Source organism: Meles meles, chromosome 10 (genome assembly GCF_922984935.1).
Source record: "Meles meles chromosome 10, mMelMel3.1 paternal haplotype, whole genome shotgun sequence".
Taxonomy (NCBI): domain Eukaryota; kingdom Metazoa; phylum Chordata; class Mammalia; order Carnivora; family Mustelidae; genus Meles; species Meles meles.
Window position 1 is genome coordinate 49537834 of NC_060075.1, and position 21494 is coordinate 49559327.

The window sequence follows — 21494 nt, forward strand, 5'->3', positions numbered from 1 at the left end:
CAATTGTGTTGGGGGAGCTGGCAGCTCTCATGGCCACCGGCTATGATTTGGAGCCACGTGGAGCCGCTAGAAAACACTCCGTGAACTATTACTCATTCCTGGAGGAAATCAAGGCAGCCTTAATGCCCCATTGTGGCTGTGCATATGGGAGCTGAAGGAGAAGGATCCTAGGGTTTCTACTGGGAGAGATTTGGAGAAGGCTGATCTCCTTGCTAAGAGCACGGGGAGCTGGGCTTGGGAGCAGTGGGCACGTGGAAGCCTGGGGTTTGTTATCTCTCTACCTGTTGAACTCATGCTATGGCTGGAGGAGCTCAGGTCCCAGAGTTTTCCATGATCATTCTTTAGTGATGAACCGGTTAACTGGCAGCTTAACTACATGCAGTACCCTCATTGTGGAGGTAAAGAGGTGAAGAGGTGAAGAGTCCATTATGTTACCAGATAGACAAAGAGCCTTGGACTAGAAGCCAAGAGCACAAAAATGCAGTTTCAACCCCAGCCTTCATTTGTATTATGATCCTCAGCATCTTATCTGTTTTTTCATCTCATAAGTTAAGCGATGGAACTACATGGCTTTCCTAAGACCCTGCCTGTCCAGGATTGCTTTGACAATCACCCGGTTAGGCCTGGATGGAGGGGTCCACCAGGTCTGGGAAAATCCTAGTGAGCAGCAGGCCATTGCCTAGGGATGTCTGCCCATGCGGTGGACATGACTATGTGCCCAGGCCAGCAAACCCGCTTGTCATCCTACAGGAAGGCCCAGCAAGCTGGAGTGGGCCCCTGACCATAGCCTGCACCAAAAGCTGCTTATCTTTGTGGTTCTGGCTCAGCTGCTGGAAAGCTGACGAACATTGCATGTTTTCCTTTGCTCTCCAGGACTAGATATTCTTGGCTTCGAAGACGAGATTTGATCTTGTTCTGATTACAAATGTAAAAACATGGGGATCTTTTCCTCCTTGCAAACTATTTTTTGCAGGCTACATGATTAATATTAGTTGGAATGCCTCATGCAGGAGGAGAGGTATGCATACTTCATATCATGCTGGAGCTTAACTTCTGGAAAGCTGCCTTGATGTGAGTATATTCTAGGAACTCACAACTTCAGGAAAATTTGGTAAGATGAAGGGTCCAACATTCATTTAATTTGTATGTTTAGGAAGCTTGGATTTTCACAAATGAATGGTGCCGGAGGTGGTGATTTGCAGTAGGTACATTTCTGCTTTCCTATGTCTAAACTATGCTAAGATGGTTGAACATTGTGACCCTCACACTACTTGCCTCCATAAGACAAAATTTTGGAGGATTCCACCATCTTGGCATCTCCAGTCCACTTAGAAAGGTGACTAACATAACACAATGAAAGAAAGAAAGGAAGGAAGGAAGAAAGAAAGAAAGAAAGGCAATGCTTATTCAAGAGAGTTTTATGACACAATAGAAATATGTACCAAAGAATGAAGAATATCCTTATAGGCCCATTTGACATAAATGTCAGCAGAATGATTTGGATATCCAAGCCTCGTTTAATTTTCCAAGAATTCACTATTTTCATACAGCAACGTGAATAGACACTGAGTCAGTATTTCCCAAAGGCTATCCATTGTTGTAAGAGGATATTTAAAATCATTATGAGGCTCTCTTCAACTGGCCAGCAGCCCCTCAAATAACCCCCCAAAAAGCACATTTTGGCAAAAGAGAAGATAATTTTATGTTTAACAGAAACATCGGGCACAGACCCATATCATTTCTTCCACATGTAAGATGGGAATGGAGCAAATGGAGAAAAAAAGTAAAACACGGAAAAAGGGTAAGAAGGGATCACAGAGGTTAGTACAGCCACAGAAGGGACAGATGACTCCCTGAGTATAGCACTCTTCACTGATGGGAAAGCCACTCACCCATGCCCAGTCACGTAAGCTTGCTCTAGGATGAGACAGTCAATCTGTGGAAAGCCAAAAGTCCCCGCACTAACACACTGCCAAGGAGTATAGCCCTCTCCTCACAGTGCAGCCTTCTGGTCTGGGATCACCGGAAGTGTCCTGTTGCTAGGCAGATTGGGGCTGTAATGCTCCTTAGCATTAACTCCCAAGAACCCCTTCCTCCTGTCCACTCTTCTTTTTCCACTGGACCTGTTCTATTCTTTCTAGCAACAAAGCAAAGCTTGGTACGGCAACAGTTCTTACTTGAAGATGAGCAGGGATTCAGACAGGGCAGTCACCCTGAGGGATGGGTTCAGTTTTACCTAGAATTGTCAGCTGAATGAATTCCTCATTGGAATCACTGTGTGTCTTGTGGTTGGGGGGGAGGGGTTGTCAGTAAAAACAGAGCTAATTAAAGGGGAAATATTTGTGACCCCATTGGAGACCCTGCCTAAGACCCCCCTCCCCCCATGAGAACTATCATAGGACCACTGGACATATTTAAGGAGTGCTATACACCCTGAGAACTCATCCAAATGAGAGCTAGTACAACTTGAGTTATTGTTGTTATGTAATTCCATTTGTATTCCAGCATGAGACCTGGAGAAATCAAGTCCCCCCACTGGCAAATCATATGCTCCCCCAAATGTACCGGTGCACATGGTTTAAATCCAATGTCACTGCCACTGAGTGGCCTTTGGGCTGGCAGCATCAACACCACCAAGGAGCTTGTTAGAAGTGCAGAATTTCAGGCTCTACTATAGACCTACTGAATCAGGACCTGCATTTCCCAAGACTCCATGCACATTAACATTGGTGAAGCCCTTCCCCTTTCCCAGAGTAGTGGTTCTTAGTTTTTTGGCCACATACCAGAATTATCTAGTGGGCTTTAAAAATTACTGGTGCCCTGGTCCTCTTTCTAGGGATTCTGATGATGTGGCCTGGGCTCTGGGATTTTTTAAAAAGCACGCTATATGATTTTAATGTGCAGCCAGGAAGAAGAATTAGAGGAAGACCTTTATCAGTATTCATGCCAGTGGTTGTTTGTCAAGTAACCCATAGTGAGAAGCTCTTGCATTCTTGACTCCTTACATGTATTTTAAGTTTGTTGGATGTGCTCATATTAACATGTTTGCATTTACTAAATATTGGTTGTGACTTGTAAGCACAATTATAGGTATAGGTTTGGCTTAATACAACAGAAATATATGAAAAGTAATGTGTAACAATATGTTTGTAGCTTAAGCCATATTTTAATATGGGTATAGTAACTTTTCAAAAGTCTTTAAATGTATGCCTTCTGTTAGTTACTATTATAACATAAGATACACCTGTTATTTATTTTTTTGATTCTTTTAAGATTTTATTTTTTATTTATTTGACAGAAAGAGAGACAGACACAGAGAGAGCACAAGTAGGGGGAGCAGCAAAGGGAGAGAGAGAAGCAGGTTCTCTGCCGAGCAGGGAGCCTAATGTGGGCCTTGATCCCAGGACCTTGGGATCACGATCTGAGCAGAAGGCAGACCCTTAACTGACTGAGCCACCCAGGTGCCCCTACACTTTATCTAAAGAATCTTTTTGGTAAAGCAAAGCACCTATTTATACTGTAACTGTCTCAGCTAATTTTTCTGAGACTACATTTTTATACATCAGGCTTCTTTGATATGAAGAGTTGACAGACACATCGCATACACTGCAGTCTCATATATTGATGACCTTGTCTTATGGCTAAGCATTTAGCTCCCATATTTGAACCTCAAGCTCAACCAGAATTAATTCTTCCTTTCTCTCTGCATCCCTGCCAATGTCCTGTTAGAGTAACTTCTTCATTCACCCTGCCACAGATTACTTCCGTGGTCTGTTTCTTTCCCTCCCACTAGACCTTACACTTCTTGAGGAATGAAAAGATGTGTGATCATCGATCATCTCAATGCTCTTTCCCAACAAGGTGCTCAATAAATGTTTGCTGAGGGGGCGCCTGAGTGGCTCAGTGAGTTGAGCCTCTGCCTTCCGCTCAGGTCATGATCTCAGGGTCCTGGGATCGAGCCCCACATTGGGCTCTCTGCTTGGCAGGGAGCCTGCTTCCTACCCTCTCTCTCTCTGCCTGCTGCTCTGCCTACTTGTGATCGCTCTCTCTCCATCAAATGAATAAATAAAATCTTAAAAAATAATAATAATAAATAATAAATAAATGTTTGCTGAGGATGGGCGTGCACAGACATGCTAATGAAGAGAGCCAGAGAGAGAAGCATAATGGCCTTGCTCTACCTGCTGGTCAGGGAGGCAACATTGCTCTAGTCAAGCAGTAGGGAGGGTTGGAGAAGCACATCTCCCTAAGCTTCCCCCTGGCTTCCACCTTCTCTCCCTGACAAATCTCCCCTGTCATTTGCCTGTGGATACACCCTCCACTCTCTAATACTTGTTGGGCCTCGCTCAAGTGCTTGGGTTTCCCCTGGGTTCTGTTGTGTGCAGCTGTACTGTCGCCTTCTTTCCTCTCCTTTTTATAAGAAGGAGTAGCTTCTCCCACTCTACCCATTCAGTCTCTTCTCATACCTCTCCAAAAAGACACACCAAAGGCCTGGGTGAACCAAAATAAATGTGCTAGACAGGATTTGTAGTTGCAAATTCTATGTGGTCAGGACATCATCTGACTTGATCACGCAGTACTGGGCCATTGATAAATAGGGAGCCATTTTAGGACAATGCTGGGATTGTTATCAAAACTGTTATTTCACCCAAATTTGATCCTGAAGTGAATTTACTGCTTTTAATGTTATAAACAATACTTACCAATGGAAGGAGAGAAAGAAAGAAGAAGGAAGGAAAGGCCAGACTAAGAGAGGGAAGGATTTGCTCTTATACTCAGAAAGCATTTTTGCCCAGTGAAACCAAGTGCTGAATTACAAGGAAAACATTAGAAAATACTCTGATGCTGGGTTAGTATCCAAAATATATAAAGAACAGATACAACTCAACACCCCCAAAACCAAAAAATCCTATTAAAAATAGGCAGAAGACATGAACAGAGATTCTCTAAAGAAGACATACAGATGGCCAACAGACACACAGAAAGATGTTCAACATCACTCATCATCAGGGAAATGCAAATCAAAACCACAATGAGATGTTCCTCACACCTGTCAGAATGGCTAAAATCAAAAACACAAGAAACAACAAGTGTTGGTGAGGATGTGGAGAAAAAGGAACCCTTGTGTCCTGTTGGTGGGAATGCAAAGTGGTGTAACCACTGTGGAGAACAGTATGGAGGTTCCTCAAAACATTAAAAATAGAATTACCCTAAGATCCAGTAATTAGGCTATTGGATACTTAGCCAAAGAATACAAAAACACTAATTCCAAAGGGATACATGCATCCCTATGTTTATTGCAGCATTTACTTACAATAGCCAAATTATGGAAGCAGCCCAAATGTCCACTGATACATGAATGGGTAAAGAAGTGGCATATATATATACAATAGGATATTTTTCAGCCATAAAAAAGAATGTGATCTTGCCATTTGCAACGACATGAATGGAGCTAGTGAGTAGAATGCTAAAGGAAGTAAGTCAGTCAGAGAAAGACAAATACCATGTGATTTTAGAATTTTAGAAACAAATGAGCAAAAGGAGGGGGGGAAGGAAAGAGAGACAAACCAAAAAATAGACTCTTAATTGTAGAGAACAAATTGATTGTTACCAGAGGAGAGGTGGGCGGGGATGGGTGAAAAAGGTGAAGGGAGTTAAGGGCACACTTATCATGGGGGACCTGGGTGGCTCATTTGGTTAAGTATCTGCCTTTGGTTCAGGTCATAATCCCAGGGTCCTGGAATTGAGCCCCACATCAGGCTCTCTGCTCAAGAGGGAGACTGCTTCTCCCTCGTACTTTCCCTCTGTGTTCTCTCTCTCAAACAAATAAATAAAATCTTTAAAAGAAAAAAAAAGAGCACGCTTATCATGATGAGCACTGAGTAACATACAGAATTGTTGAGTCACTATGTCGTACTCCTGAAACTAATGTCACACTGTATGTTAACTCTACTAGAATTAAAATAAAAAACAAAGAAAAAAAAAGAAAATACTCTGACGCTGAATGCGATCATGGCGTAATGAGCAGAATAATTTATTTTTCTAAATAGTTGATAGAAAATAAAATATCACCAAATAGTGTTGCTTCCCCCAGAGAAAATTCTTTCACTGGGTTGTAGAGAGGAGGATAGGAGGGTAGGGTCATCCTAACCTTTTGGCTTACTGAAAGAATTGCAAAACCAAAGCACTTATGATACTTGAAATTCATGGGTCCCCCAAGTAATTCATTTCAGCTGTATGCTTAATGTTTATTCTGCTGACCAGATTGTAAGTTTCATAAAGACAGAGCCCATTTCAACTTGTTCAACATTGAGACCATAGCACAGTACGTGCAATTAAGTAGACATTCAGTAAATACTGCTGTTGTTCAATAAATAAGCAAATAAAGTAGCATCTTAATTTTTTAAAAATTTACTTATTTAGAGAGAAAGAGAGAGTGCAAGCAGGGAGAGGGGCAGAGGGAGAGAGAGGAAATCAAGCAGACTTCATGCTGAGCGCAAGCCCCACTCAGAACTCAATGTCATGACCTTGAGACCATGACCTGAGAGGAAACCAGGAATCCCATGCTCAACTGACTGAGCCACCCAGGAGCCCCATGTAGCATCTTAATCTAAATGCTAATCTCCAACAGAACACTAACCCACTCAGGACAGTGGTGCCATTCCTCAAGCTATATATATTAAGCTCCAACCATGTGTCCAGGAAAGAAAAAGCAATTATAATAGTAAGAGAAAATCAGGGCTGTTGGGATAAATCAGAGCTTTTGTACATAGCATGGATGCAAGTAGTAGAAAGAATCATGGAGGGGCGCCTGGGTGGCTCAGTCATTAAGCATCTACCTTTGGCTTGGGTCATGATTCCAGGGTCCTGGGATCGAGCCCCGCGTCGGGCTCCCTACTCAGGGGGAAGCCTGCTTCTCCTTCTCCAACTACCCCTGCTGGTGTCCCCTCCCTAGCTGTGTCACTCTCTGTCAAATAAATAAAACCTTAAAAAGAAAGAATCATGGAAAAATAATGGCTCTCTAAAAGTAAGTAGGAAGAAGGGGAAGAGAAATACTAAAGGTGGCATTTGTGAGGTTAGCACTCACAAACAGCACTCTGCTTCTACAGAGGTAGCCGAGCGTCTGAGCGGCCCGAGGCAGGGGCTCCAGGATGAGTGCAGGGAGAATGGGGCTCCGAGGCAGCAGAGGGACAGCTGGGAGCATCGCCCGTTGGCACAGCAAATGGCACAGCAAATTCACCCATCCGGGTTAGCTCCGATGAAGCCCAGAAGCACATTTATAGGACAGAGAAAAAAGGGGGGCTTTTTAGTGCCAGGAATAAAGAACTGCTGGCCGAAGATGAGAAGAGGAGGAAAGAATAGAAATGGCTGTCGGGATATCTGACTTTAAAGAAAGAACATCAGCAATGAAACGGGTTTATTTAATTGAGAGGCCAGCCGAGGCCATTTGTTTTCCCATATCACAAAATGCAAATCACTAACTTTGCAATATGAATGCTTTATTGTACTTTAAAGATTCTGAATTCTTTAGGCTGTTCTTTTTCTGTTCCAAAAAAGCTATTTTAAAAGCTCACATTAGAATATTTTATAACTCTTTTATCCTTCCTGAACATCTGTGAACTGGAAAGAATATAGTATATTACAGAAACAATCCATTTAAAGAAAAACAATTAAAATGAAAACTACTTCCATTTCTGTGGCATAAAACTCTAATTCTCTCCCCTTCGCAATTTTATGACTACCCTGACATGATATAGTCACAGCTTCACTTACACACAATGTTAATTTCACTCATACTCCACTTAATCTTCAAAACACTGCAGAATAACATTTTTCTTTAGTAATTTATCATTTGCTATGATAAGGCAATGTGTTTAGAGGATGTTAGAATTTTTTTAAGTTTGCATTTATCTCCGTGCTGAAATGTGCTCTGAATGCTATTAAAATATATCATTTATACACTTTCACATTTAACTATATTAACTATACCTTAACTAGACATTTATTAAGAGCAGCATATTTATTTCCCATTCAGGACTTTTTAAATCTGTGGAGTCAGCTCTATGGAAATGAGCAATTTTTGCCAGCCTTACACTGTGTTATAGGTTAAACTGAGCAGAAACCCCAGGGCTCCATTGTGGTGGGGTACACAATTACACATCTTTTCTGGGCTTCCTTAAATCGTTTCCCAGTGCAGGACCTCTCATCATTCCATCTGCCACCAGTGAAATATTCTTAACTCTAAATAAGCTCATGACAGTTCTCACTCATTGATTTAACAAATATCTTCTATGTATGAGTATGCCAGGATGAACATGTCTTATTTTAAATCTTACCCTTGAGATTAATAAGAAAGCACAATTTTCTCATGTTAATTTTTACTTATATCAAAATACAACATATGCACATAGCTTAGAAAGCATATAGGGCTTATAATGAAAAGCTGCCTTTCCTGTCCTACCTCTTCTTTACCCATAGTCCTGGTTTTCAGAGGTCATCACATTTAATTTTTAGCCATTTCTTCTTGTATTTTAACTCTAGAGTTCTAAATAATATGTTTCTATTGATACTTTCTTTCTTTTTCTTTTGTTTTTTTAAGTTTTAGCTAATACCTACCAACTCCCAACTATGGAAAATACTGGGTTTTTTTCCTTCTAATACTATCACCTCTCCCCATACATCAAATGCCTGCCCTCTACTTCAGCCTCTTAAAGTCATATTATGATGAATAAGTAAGTGTTATTCACAGTTGAGTCATAGTAGCAAATTATAATTCCATTTCCATTTTTGTATAACTCTTTGTTTTCCCTGGAGTTAATAATTGCTTTTCTCATTTGTTAACTTTCCATGTTCCCATAACTGAACAAACCCTAAATCCTCTGATAAAACTGTAAAATCTCCTCTCTGTATGTTCAAATACACCACATTGTCTATCAGTTTCTTCTTTTTTTCTAAGACATCAACCTTGGAATCTTTTGTCTTGCTACAATCTGGACTGCTTACTCCCTATACCTGCCAACCATCTGTCAGACTGGGACCTCCCTTTGTTCTCATGCTGGAAATTTCCTTTACCTCTCTCCTATATTAGATTCTTATTTCTTCAATCCTAAGTCTTTTTCTTTCTCCATTTCTGTACTGTTTTGTTGGGGTGCATCCTCTAGTAGCTTCCTGAGAAAGGTGCATAGGAGGTACAAGATGCCTCCAAATCCTGAGCCTTTCTATGGATCCATGACACAAAGAGCTTGTTTCTAATTGGCTTCTCCCTGTAGGCTTATGTTTCAGCTTTTTCCAGCCTGGTAAAATACTTAAGGGTATCAGCTATCAAAATTCTGTTGAAATCTCTCTTTTGCTGTTATCTTTTCTAGTTCTTAGTCTTTGTGAATTTGCACTTTTACGTTCTTTTAGAGAGGTTTCTGGAGGGGACAGAGATAAACACATGTATTCTATTTACTATATTTAGCCTGAAGTATAATAATTTCCATTTAGTTCCGCAAATATGACTATTCATTTCTTCTTTCATTCACTTAACAAATAAAGAAAAAGCACCTATTATATGCTAGGCATTATTCTAGACCCTGGGGATACACCAAACAAAACCAACAAAAGTCCCTACCCTCATTTCTAGTGGAAGGAGGGCTGGGGGGAAAAAAAAAACAATTAGTGAAATGTATACCATGAAAAATGATGATACTTTTACAGAAAAAAAAAATAATAAAGCCAGGGTCGGAGCAAGACATTCACATTTAAGTAGGATGGCCAAAGAAGACCTCAAAGAAAAGGTAGTATTTGACCAAAAACCCAAAGGAAGTGAGAGAACATGACATGTGAATCTTTGGGAGAAGAGTATTCCAGACAGAGGAATAGCATGGATGGTGGCCATGAGATGGGAGCATGCCTGGAAAGTTCAGGGGAAAGTGAAGAGGTCAGTGCGGCTGAGTAGAGAAAGTGTAGAGAACAGAACAGAGAGGTTAAGTGGGGGTCAGGCCCATCATCGCCAACTTCACAAGCCAACACCGTAAGGACTTATATTCTCTCAGCTAGAGCTTGGTTTACGAATTATCTCCTGACTACTCATTTCTCTCCTCATCTTCTGAAAGCCCTTTCAAGAAAACATGCTTTGGGGATGGAAGTTAATTTTCCTTGTAAAGAACATTAATATTTCCATCTCAGAACACTCTTTGTTCAAATATGTGTATGATTATCTTTCTCATCACTAGGCTTGCTCCCCAATGCCATCTTCTCAGACGTTGGTACCCTAAAGTGTTCCCCAGGCATTTTCCACCATGGTTCCCTCCACCATTTTTCATAGAACTCACCACATTTTGAAATGATTATTACTTGTATGCTTGTTTTTTGTTTCTGTTTTGGGTCCCCACCCATTAGAATGAAAGCTCCTTAGAAGAGACAATATCCAGTCTGTTTTCTGTATGCTTCGCACCCCTGCCCCCCCGCGCCAGCTGTTGAATGGAAAGATGGGCAGATAGATGGAGAAGACTCTGGGCAAATCTGAGAATGTTTGATAACTACATTAAGTTGAGTCTTTAAAAATATCCTTTTATTGTAATTTTTAGTTTCATTTAGCTTATGCTTTTAATTATAAAAAGGCTAATAAAAAATTGAAATGTCTTGAATTAATACTTCTAACATATTTAAGTTGCATTTCCCTCTTTAGTATGTTTTATAATCTTTATTTCATCTGCCAATTATAACAATATAAACCGTAGACTGTGAGCCTAGTTCACTACAGCTTCATTGAATGTAATGTTTTCAAAAGAAAAATTCAAGTCTATTATGATTTGAAACCCCACTTCTTCAATAAGCAAAATCCCAATTTCCTTAGTATAATAGTGTCCTATTGCATTACCACTTTGCTCATTTTGAAAGCTCAGATTTTGGGGAGGAAAAGACAGGGGTGGATGGGCTAGACCTCTAAATGCTAACTTCACCCATAAAAAGCTAGAGCCAGAGAAGGAAGGAGGTAGAAAGAGCAGCAAGAGTTATAGGAATTTTGGCCAGATGCCGATGAGGCCTCTACTAAAACAATGATATGCTAATGGCCAAGTGAGAATCTGATGGATAATGCTAAGGGTCAAATAAAAGTGAATTAACACAGACAGTACACAATATGGAGGAACCAGCAGGCAGCAAGAGGAGGGGAAAAAAATCTACATGGAAGATTTAGCAGCCGCAGACCAGAAGAAGGAGCCAAAAAAGGACTCAACTCTCTAGGCTCTTGGGACTCTCCCACAATGACTCTTAAATGTTGAGCTAAAATTGGCTTCTGGGGTGAAGCCACCATTATTAGCTCAGGGCAAATTTAGAGAGGACATTAAGATGTTGTAAAAACACTTAAAATGTTTGTCTCTTATTATATCCCTCTATCCTTTGGGGTTTGTTTTTTAAGGAACTAAGGGTAAAGTTTCATAAAAATATGTATCAGAGAAGTACAATGGGTCTTGGGGAAGCACCTAAGCCAGGCCTCTTTTTTTCTGTACATTAGGAAACTGAGGTTTGGGTCAACTTGGCCCACATTAGCATAAGAGTCTTATCCAGTTATTTGCAGCTCAACACTGGACAGGTTGGGTCTGACGGACCTCCAGTGTGCCTCCCATCTGGCGCTCACACACTCTAGTCCATTGTAAGTGCTCCATAATATTCCTTGAGTGAGAAATGACAACTCCCATTTCTCCGTAGGGTTATTCCCCATAGGTCTGTCTTCTGAAAGACTGCCCTACTCCTTCTGACTCATTTCTAGCACACAAAGTAATAATGTCTATGGATAGTGAACTGAAAGTCCAAGTGTGAAACTTGAAATTTAAGGAGTTTTGTCATGTTGGTCAGAAACAGAGAGCTCTCCAGAGCACCAAGGCTCTGGGGATCCATGGCATACCCTCCACACTCACAGATGGGCCCCCACAGGGTACCATAGTGCCCCCTGTGAAAGCTGCTCTCCCACAGAGCTGAGTAGTAACATGTGTAGTTTTAGGTTTATGACTCTCCTTCTTGGTGACTCCACTTGTCTTTCCATTAAGGGGAAAACTTTTTCCAAATCCCAGGAGTTATTTTCTATGCTTAATATAGAGTTTTGAGAACTGACAGAAAAACTGACATAATTCCTAATTAAGTGCAAATGATAATGGAGCATTAAATAGTCCTTGGTTTTCCATTTGGTCCAGACCTTCATGCCAATCTTTGACAACCAATAAGGTGCTGTGGTCAAGTGAAGTATATACAAAGTGGCAGATTACTGCATAAATATCAAAATATCACATCTGCCCTCTAAAACAGTATTATTTTGTTCTATCCAAGTCTAGAGAAATCAAGACTTAGAAAAGTTAAAGGCCTTTCTTAAGGCCATCCAAAGGCCCAGGCTCATACCGTGGGCTGTCAGACTACACACCCTTTCTGTACTCCCAATTCATTTTCACAAGTGAGATTTCAGTCAGATTGAAAAAATAATCAGGGCCAGGCAGGTGGCTTTAGGGTCAGAAGCAAGATTTACTGACCTGTTGTAAAGGCTGGTCTTTAGAATTGTGAGATCTGTACCGAGCTTTTCTTGGATGTCTCTCTAACCATATATATCACCGTGTAATCTATACAGTGGTGTTTTAACGGACAGAGCTCTTACCTGTAATAATTTTCTTTGAACTCATATGCTCTAAGAAATGTCAATAAACTCAGTTTAAGTAATTCCTTATCCATAGCACATGCATTTGCGCAGAAGGACCCTAGATCTCAGGAACAAGAGAACACCCCGTAAAGTCTGCACGGAGCAGCCATTACATGCAAAATGGACGTTTGAAAAAGAAAACATTTGACCCTTCCATTGATTGAACTTTCCTTCAAAGTGCCCTTCAGGGAGTCCTGAGCTGGTTGCCAGGAAACAGAGATTCTTTTCTAGAATCAATTCTTGCCATTCTAAGTGTGTCACTTAGAATCTTGGTTCCCAGTTTACAGTGGAGGGATTCTCCCTGTCAGGCTTCCTCAATCTAGAAATGTCAAGATTCAGAATATATCTACAAAGAGTTAGGGGAGTTATTGTGGATGTTTGAAATGACAATACTTTTAAATTGCACATTATAAATAAAGCTATTTTCAAACATGTCCTTTAGAAGGCTCTGAGTGATAGTAATCAGAATAATGAAAAAAAATATTTTCAATGTTGGTCTTGTGTAAGTGTGAACCTTCCCTTGGTGTTAGGATGTAAACATTGTGGTGATGCATTTTGAGGAAACCTGGAGTTTGGGAACAAGCTTCCGTGAGCAGATCTAAGTTCTAACCCAGCTCCTTCACCTGCTAACTCTATGATGTATGGCAAGTGTCCCCATCCCCTGGGGCTGGGTTTCTTCACTTGTGAAGAAAGAGCTGGACCAGGTAATCTCATAATGCTTGCCTTACTCTGCAATTATGTCACCTCATCTGGATTGCGCAAAAGCATACAATGCCTTTGGCCTCAAGTATTTTATAGTCCACTCAAGGAGGTGAAGAACAAACAAGTAAATGAATAAATAAACAGGATAATTACACACTTATGATAAGTGCCAAGAAGAAGTAAGCTAATGGTAGCAATTGAGTACAATGGGGGAGACAAGCTAATTCTGAAGGGCAGGAAAGTATGGAGGGCAAGAGGAAGTCTTGCTAATTTCCTCACTTCTTACAGCAGGGTGTCAAAATATATTGCTTGAAGTTGACCAGTCAAGAACACTTTTCAACATATTATTAAAGGTTCCTGAGTTATCGTTAGAATAACAAAAAGTAGAATGTCAGTCTTCAAAATTACTAGAAGATAAGTACCTCACTCAGCATAAAGCTTAAAGCAAGAGAACCTATGCAATAGAGCGAAAGACAGAAAAGGAAGGTAAAATAATAAATCATGTAATAAGATGATAGAACTAAGATCAAAAAGAGTTTGTCAGTAAATGTAAATGAGAAAACTTTTCTATTTAAATGAAAAAGATTCAAATTGGATAAGAAATTATTATGACCATGTAACACATTCAAGAAATGCATCTGTAAAAAATTACTTGGAGGGGCGCCTGGGTGGCTCAGTGGGTTAAAGCTGCCTTCGGCTCAGGTCATGATCCCAGAGTCCTGGGATTGAGCCCCACATCAGGCTCTCTGCTCAGCGGGGAGCCTGCTTCCTCCTCTCTCTCTCTCTGCCTGCCTCTCTGCCTGCTTGTGGTCTCTATCTGTCAAATAAATAAATAAAATTTTAAAAAAAATTACTTGGAAAGGTTTACTGTAAAAGGATCAGCCAAGACATGCAAATTAATTGCAAGGAAAGAGTAGCAAGGATCATAATATCAGCCAAATGTAAATTCAAGACAGCACTATACAAAATAAAGATAGAGGCACCTGGCTGGCTTGGTCAGTAGAGAGTGTGACTCTTGATCTCGGGGTTGCAAGTTTGAGCCCCATGTTGGGTGTAAAGATTACTTACATAAATCAACTTAAAAACATTTAAAAAAAACAAAGATAGACACTTGGTAATGGTACACATATAATTCAGTGAATTTTCATGCGGCAAATGGCATTGCTTCAAAATGCATAAACGAAAACTGCAATTTTAAATACAGAAAGAAATAGACAAAAAAGTTAATTGTGGGAAGACTTAATTCACTTTTCTCAGTCCCTGGCAAATTAAGCAGACAAAAAAGCAAATAAGGCTATTGAAAATCTACATCCTATAGTGTGGTGGAGACCGTGTGTGTGCAGAGGCATGAGTATCTCTGATCTATCTACACCTCTAAACGCTGAAAACAGAAGATATGTCTACTATTCAAGAATTCTTGAAATATCGATAAAAATCACCATATTTACAAAAGTTGAGCCACAAAGAAAAATCTCAATATATTTCAAAAAACAGAAATACTACATATTAGAATCTCTGATCTCAGTACAACTAAACTGGAAATTAAAATTTAAAATTAAAATTAAAATTAAAATTTTAATCAAAGACAAAAAAAATCTTGGGGCACCTGGATGGCTCAGTCGATTAGGCATCTGCCTTTGGCTCCCGTCATGATCCCAGAGTCCTGGGATGGAGCCCTTGTCAGGCTCCCTGCTCAGTGGTGAGCCTGCTTCTCCCTCTGCCCCTCCCCTTGCTTGTGCTTTCTCTCTCTCTCTCTCAAATAAATAAAATCTTTTAAAAAAATAGCAGAACTAATAATATCCAAGAAATGGTTCTTGGGAGAAATAAAATAAAGCAAAGAAAACAATAAAAGAGAAATAGAAATCATTAGCCAACCTAATCAATTAAAAAGGTGGAACAAAAATATACAAAATTAGAAGTAACCACAGTTAAAGCAGGAAATGGTATAGTAAAATGGAGAAACAATAACTAAATCTAAGAGCTAGTTCTCTGAAAACAAAATAAAACAACAAACTTACTGCTTAATACAATTAAGAAAAAAGTGAACAAATAATACACAATAAAAATAGTAAGTGGGGAACTAACAAATAAAAATTAAAAGAATTCTGAGATGGAGCTGAAAATCTGGATGAAATAGATGGATTTTTTTTCTTCCTTTTTTTTTTTTTGTATTTGTTTTAAAGATTTTATTTATTTATTTGACAGAGAGAGAGGGAACACAAGTAGGGGATGTGGGAGAGGGAGAAACAGGCTTCCAGCAGAGCAGGGAGCCTGACGTGGGCCTCCATCACAGGACTCTGGGATTATGATCTGAGCTGTAGGCAGCCGCTTAACGACTGAGCCAGCCAGGAACCTGGATGTATTTTTTCAAAAAGATTTTATTTTTTTATTTGAGAGAGAGAGAGAGAAAGCATGAATAGGGGGAGGGGCAGAGGGGCAAGCAGACACCCTGCTGAGTGGGGAGCCCAGCATGAGGAGTGGGGAGCCCAGGAACATGAGATCATGACAATGAGCTGAAGTCAGACACTTAACCAATGGAGCCACCCAGGTGCCCCTGAAATGGATGGTTTTCTAGAAACATGTAATTAATGAAAAGTTATAGAAAATCTAAGTGACTAATTATTATGGAGAAATGGAATAAATTATCAAAAATTCACACTCCCTAAGCAAAATCAGACACTTTCACAGGTATGAAGAATGTCTTCTACCAAATCTTTACAGAAAAAGTAATTCCGGGGCTGCTCGAACTGTTCTAGGCTACAGTAAAAAAAGAAAAACATTCAAATTAGATTTGAAACAAGCAAGATATTGATTTCAAAAACTGACAAAGATGACACACACATATAAAAAGAAAAACTGTAGTCCAATCAATATCAATCCTATCAATATCACGGGAAATAAAAATCTTTAAAAATATATAAAATAAAAAAATTTTAAATAAGTTTTTAGCGAACAGAATCCAGCAGTACATTAAGAGAAAGCTGCTTCCTGGGTGCCTGGGTGGCTCAGTCATTAAGCATCTGCTTCTGCTCAGGTCCTGATCTCAAGGTCCTGGGATCAAGCCCTGCACTGGACTCCCTGTTCAGCAGCAAGCCTGCTTCTCCCTCTCCCACTCCCCCTGCTTGTGTTCCCTCTCTCGTTGTCTCCATCTATCAAATAAATAAAATCTTAAAAAAAAAAAAAGGTCATGCTGCCTCCTGGTAAAAAATTTAAAGATAGTTCTGTTGAAAGCATAGATCCTGGAGCCAAAATGCCTATGTTCAGTTCCCAGCTCTGTAACTTAGCGGATACAGGACCCTGGACACACAATTTAACTTCTCTATGCCTCAGCTTTCTCGTTTATAAAATGAAGTTAATAATAATGTATTGAGAACATTCAATGAATTAAGGCATGTAAAGTGCTTAGAATAGTGTCTGGCACATAGTTAAAACACTGAATATATATTAGCCATTTGTTATTCAGTATTGAAAAAACTCATTGTTATAATCCACCATATTAATAAAGCAAAAGAGAAAAATGATAATCACTTCCATTGATGCTGAAAAGTCATGAAACCATCTTACATCCATTTTTTATTTTTATACAACTTTTAGCAAAATATTATAGGTAACTAGTTCCTTAATATCTTAAATCAATAAAATAACATGATCATTAACTAAAACCTGAATCACATTGAATGGGGGAAACTGTAGAAGCCTTTGTATTCAGATCAGAAGACCCATGGGTCTACTAGCCCCACTGATATTTGACCATGCTCTAGATGCACTAGCATTGCAATTAGATCAGGAGAAAAAAATAAAAAGTGAAAATACAGGAAAAGAGTAGGTTAAAATTATTATTTGCAGATTACACAAAAAGACAATTGAAAAATTATTTTAAATCAAAAGAATTTAGAAAATTGTTGGATATGAAAATGAGATACAAAAATATACACAAGTCAGAAAACAAAATGGGAGAAATATCCATTCACAATAAAGGACCAAAAAATAGCTAGGAATGAGCTTAACAAAAAGCATTCAAATTATACATGAAGAAAACTTTAAAATGCTACTAAGGGACACTAAAGAAAACTGGAATAAGTGGAAATGCTACCCTTTTATTGGATGGGAAGACAATAACCATAAAGAAGTCCAATTCTCCTTAAATTAATCTATAAATTTAATGTAGTCTCAGCAGAAATACCAACAGGATAATTTCCAATTCCAAATGGACTAATTTTCAAGTTTCTGTGGAAAAGTTAATATGCAAGTGTATCTAGAAAGTTCTGAAAAAGAAGAGTAACAGAGGACACTAGTCTTACCAGATACTAAAATGCATTATAAAGTTACACTATTTCTTATAATGAGATTCTGGCAAATGAATATCCTGGCCAGTGGAAGAATACAGATCACACAAATAACCTGCTCACTTTCAAGCGGGAATTTAGGCTTTTATTATAATGATGTTACATATCAGTATAGAATAAAAATGGATTATTCAGTAAGTAGTGTTGGAACAAGTGGGGAGTTATTGGTAAGCAAAATGAACTCAAATCAGTATCTCCTTATACCAAAATAAATATTTAAAAAGCCCCACAAAACCAAAAACTACAAAATTACTAGAAGAAAACAAAGAGGAACTTTAATTGGTTGATATAGTTGGCTGCTCCCACGTTAGGGGCATAGATATTTAAAATTGTTAGATCTTCTTGTTGGACAGACCCTTTGAGTAGGATATAGTGTCCTTCCTCATCTCTTATTATAGTCTTTGGCTTAAAATCTAATTGATCTGATATAAGATTGCCACCCCAGCTTTCTTCTGATGCCCATTAGCATGGTAAATTGTTTTCCACCCCCTCACTTTAAATCTGGAGGTGTCTTTGCGTCTAAAATGAGTTTCTTGTAGGCAACATACTGATGGGTTTTGTTTTTTTATCCATTCTGATACCCTGTGTCTTTTGATTGGGGCATTTAGCCCATTAACATTCAGGGTAACTATTGAGAGATATGAATTTAGTGCCATTATTAGCCTGTAAGGTGACTGTTACTGTATATTGTCTCTGTACCTTTCTGATCTCCTACTTTTAGGCTCTCTCTTTGTTTAGAGGACCCCTTTCAATATTTCCTGTAGAGCTGGTTTGGTGTTTGCAAATTCTTTCAGTTTTTGTTTGTCCTGGAAGCTTTTTATCTCTCCTTCTATTTTCAATGATAGCCTAGCTGGATAGAGTATTCTTGGCTGCATGTTTTTCTCGTTGAGTGCTCTGAATATATCATGCCAGCTCTTTCTGGCCTGCCAGGTCTCTGTGGATAAGTCTGCCGCCAATCTAATATTTTTACCATTGTATGTTACAGACTTCTTTTCTCAGGCTGCTTTCAGGATTTTCTCTTTGTCACTAAGACTTGTAAATTTTACTATTAGGTGACGGGGTGTGGACCTATTCTTGTTGACTTTGAGGGGGGTTCTCTGCATCTCCTGGATTTTGATGCTTTAGAAAAAAAATCTTGGATTGAGGAAGCCCTTTCTTTTTTAGGCATGACATAAAACTCAAACGTCACTAATAAAAAATACGATTACATTTAACTACATAAAAATTAGAAGTTCCTGGAGTGCCTGGGTGGCTCAGTGGGTTAAGCCTCTGCCTTCAGCTCAGGTCATGATCTCAGGGTTCTGAGATCGAGCCCCACATTGGGCTCTCTGCTCAGCAGGGAGCCTGCTTCTCCCTCTCTCTCTGCCTGCCTCTCTGCCTACTGTGATCTCTGTCTGTCAAAAAAAAAAAAAAAAAAATTAGAAGTTCCTCCATGACAGAAAACACCTTAAACTAAATCAAATCAAAACTTAAACTAAATCAAAAGAGAAATGACAAGTTGGGGCATAATTCCTGATACATATAAATAGCATTTAAAAATACAGGAGAAAGTTGAACAATCAGTAGAAAAATAGGTAAAAGATTATAAACAAATTTCAAAGAAAAAGAAACACAAATACACATATGACAAGTGTTCAGTGAGGGGCGCCTGGCTTAGTTGGTAGAGCACGCAACTCTTGATGTCAGGAGCTGCTATTTCAGTTCAGGCCCCACATGGGTGTAGAGATTACTTAAAAGAAAAATCAATGTTTTTTTTTTATAAGTTGTTCAATGGTACTCATAATAAGAGAGGTGTGAATCATAGGTTTAAAATAGCATTCATTTTGTTTATCAGGCAAAAATGTTGACGTCATCAACACACAATAACATATGCCCAAATACTGGCACTTTTGAATATTGTCGAAAGGAACATAAATTGGTGTAACCTCTACTGAATGTAATCTGCCAAATTAAAAACACACAAAACTTTTGACCCAGCCACTTGGCCTTAGGAAATCTTGTATTTGTCATCATAATCAAAGGTGTGTCTAAGGTGCCTCATCTGGAAGCACGAAACTGGAAACAGCCAGAAGACCATAAAAAGAGAACTGATTAATAATTTCTGGTACATTCTTACAGAGAAGTGCATGTGCTATTGTGAAGGAACTCCCCAAAATGTGTCATCGAGTAAAATAAAAGAAAACGTGAGTGTGTGTCTGTGTTTGCATGTAGACAGACGTATACTCAGACAACTTCTAGTAGGCACCTATGAAAGTGTTGTTGGAGGTAAATGCTAGGGAATCAGCCCAGGAGCCAAGGGTGGGAAGCAAACTCACATTCCATTGTACACCATTTTGTGCTATATAAAAAATTTTCTTACCATGTGCAGGTGTTATTTGAGTAATAATAAATGTTCACTCTTCTAATGTTGAAACAAAAGGGAAAAACTAAGATTCAAGAGTGATCTGATAAGGGACTTTATGTACTATACAAAAAGAATGGTTCTACCATGGACAGTGGTTAGCCATTCTCAATTTCCACAGAGGAGTTCTTCTCTAACAAGAGGAAGTAACAGATTTAAAAGGGATATATATTTTGGATTGGACGAAATGAATAATTTCCTGATGGACTTGCAAGAGAACTATAAAATCCTCTGAAGGGCTTTGTAAAGAAGGGTTTGAGCCTGGGCTGGGTAGTGAGTGATGGGGGGGGGAAGACTCCGGTGGCCTGGGGAGGCTTCTTTCCACCCCAGGATGCTATGACCCTCTTCCCAGGAGCAACACCTCTCTGCTAGCTGACAGTTTAATGAGCATTTTACCCAAGGCATTCACACGGGTAGGAAATCCTGTTAGATTTACAAGTGCCCATTAGTTAAAAGTTCTCCAGAGCCACTGTGTAAGGTTTCTGTTTGGGACTTCCCTGGGCTTCCCAGTGCTGAACATCTAGTGCACAGAGAGCAGCACCTGAGGAAATGTGGTTCTTCTCGTGTGCATTATAAACAGCCGGGGTGGCAAAATCTCGAAGCTCCTCATAGTTGACTAACGACACACCGTACCACCCTCCCACAAAAAGCTCTAGCCTCTAGAGTAAAAATGAGGTTCCTTCCGTGAGCGAATGACCCAGAACCCTTTAATAAACGGGGGAGCATACTGAGAACAAATGAACTAATCCAGAGTGGGGAGAAAGCCAACTGAGTTCGGACAGCTGCTATTTTCTCTTTGCTGCAAGACACCCTCCATCATGTATCTCCTACCCAGGTCAGTGGTTCTCGAAGTGTGGTGCCTGCACCAGGAGCAGCCAGCCTCACCTGCAAACTTACTTGAGATGCAAATAATCCCAGAGGTCCTGAATCAGAAACTCCTGGGCTATGGCCAGGGGATCTCTGTGTCCTTTGACAAGCTCTCAAAGGGATCCTAATGTGCTGAAGTCTGAGAACCACTGGCCTAGGTTTCTGGAAGCCCAGCAGGAGTGACAGAACCGGCCTGTTCTGCATTCCTCCCTCCAAGAGAACCCAAGGTGACACAACCGAATGTCTCTGAGAAAGTTTTTAAAGTTCAGCCTCAAGTTTGCTCTCCAGCTCTGGGTGTGAATTGGGCTTATCAGTTCTACCCACCCTAAGAAGGGCATCATCTCATAATGCAGGTTATACCCACCAGAAGGCCGGACGTTCCAGCTCCTATGCTCTGGTGTGGACACATTCCCTAATGCCAAGGGAGGTAAGGCTGGCCCTATGTTCTTACACAGGCATGATAGCCAGACACTGGAAGTCTACCTCATACTTCAAATCTCTAAATGCC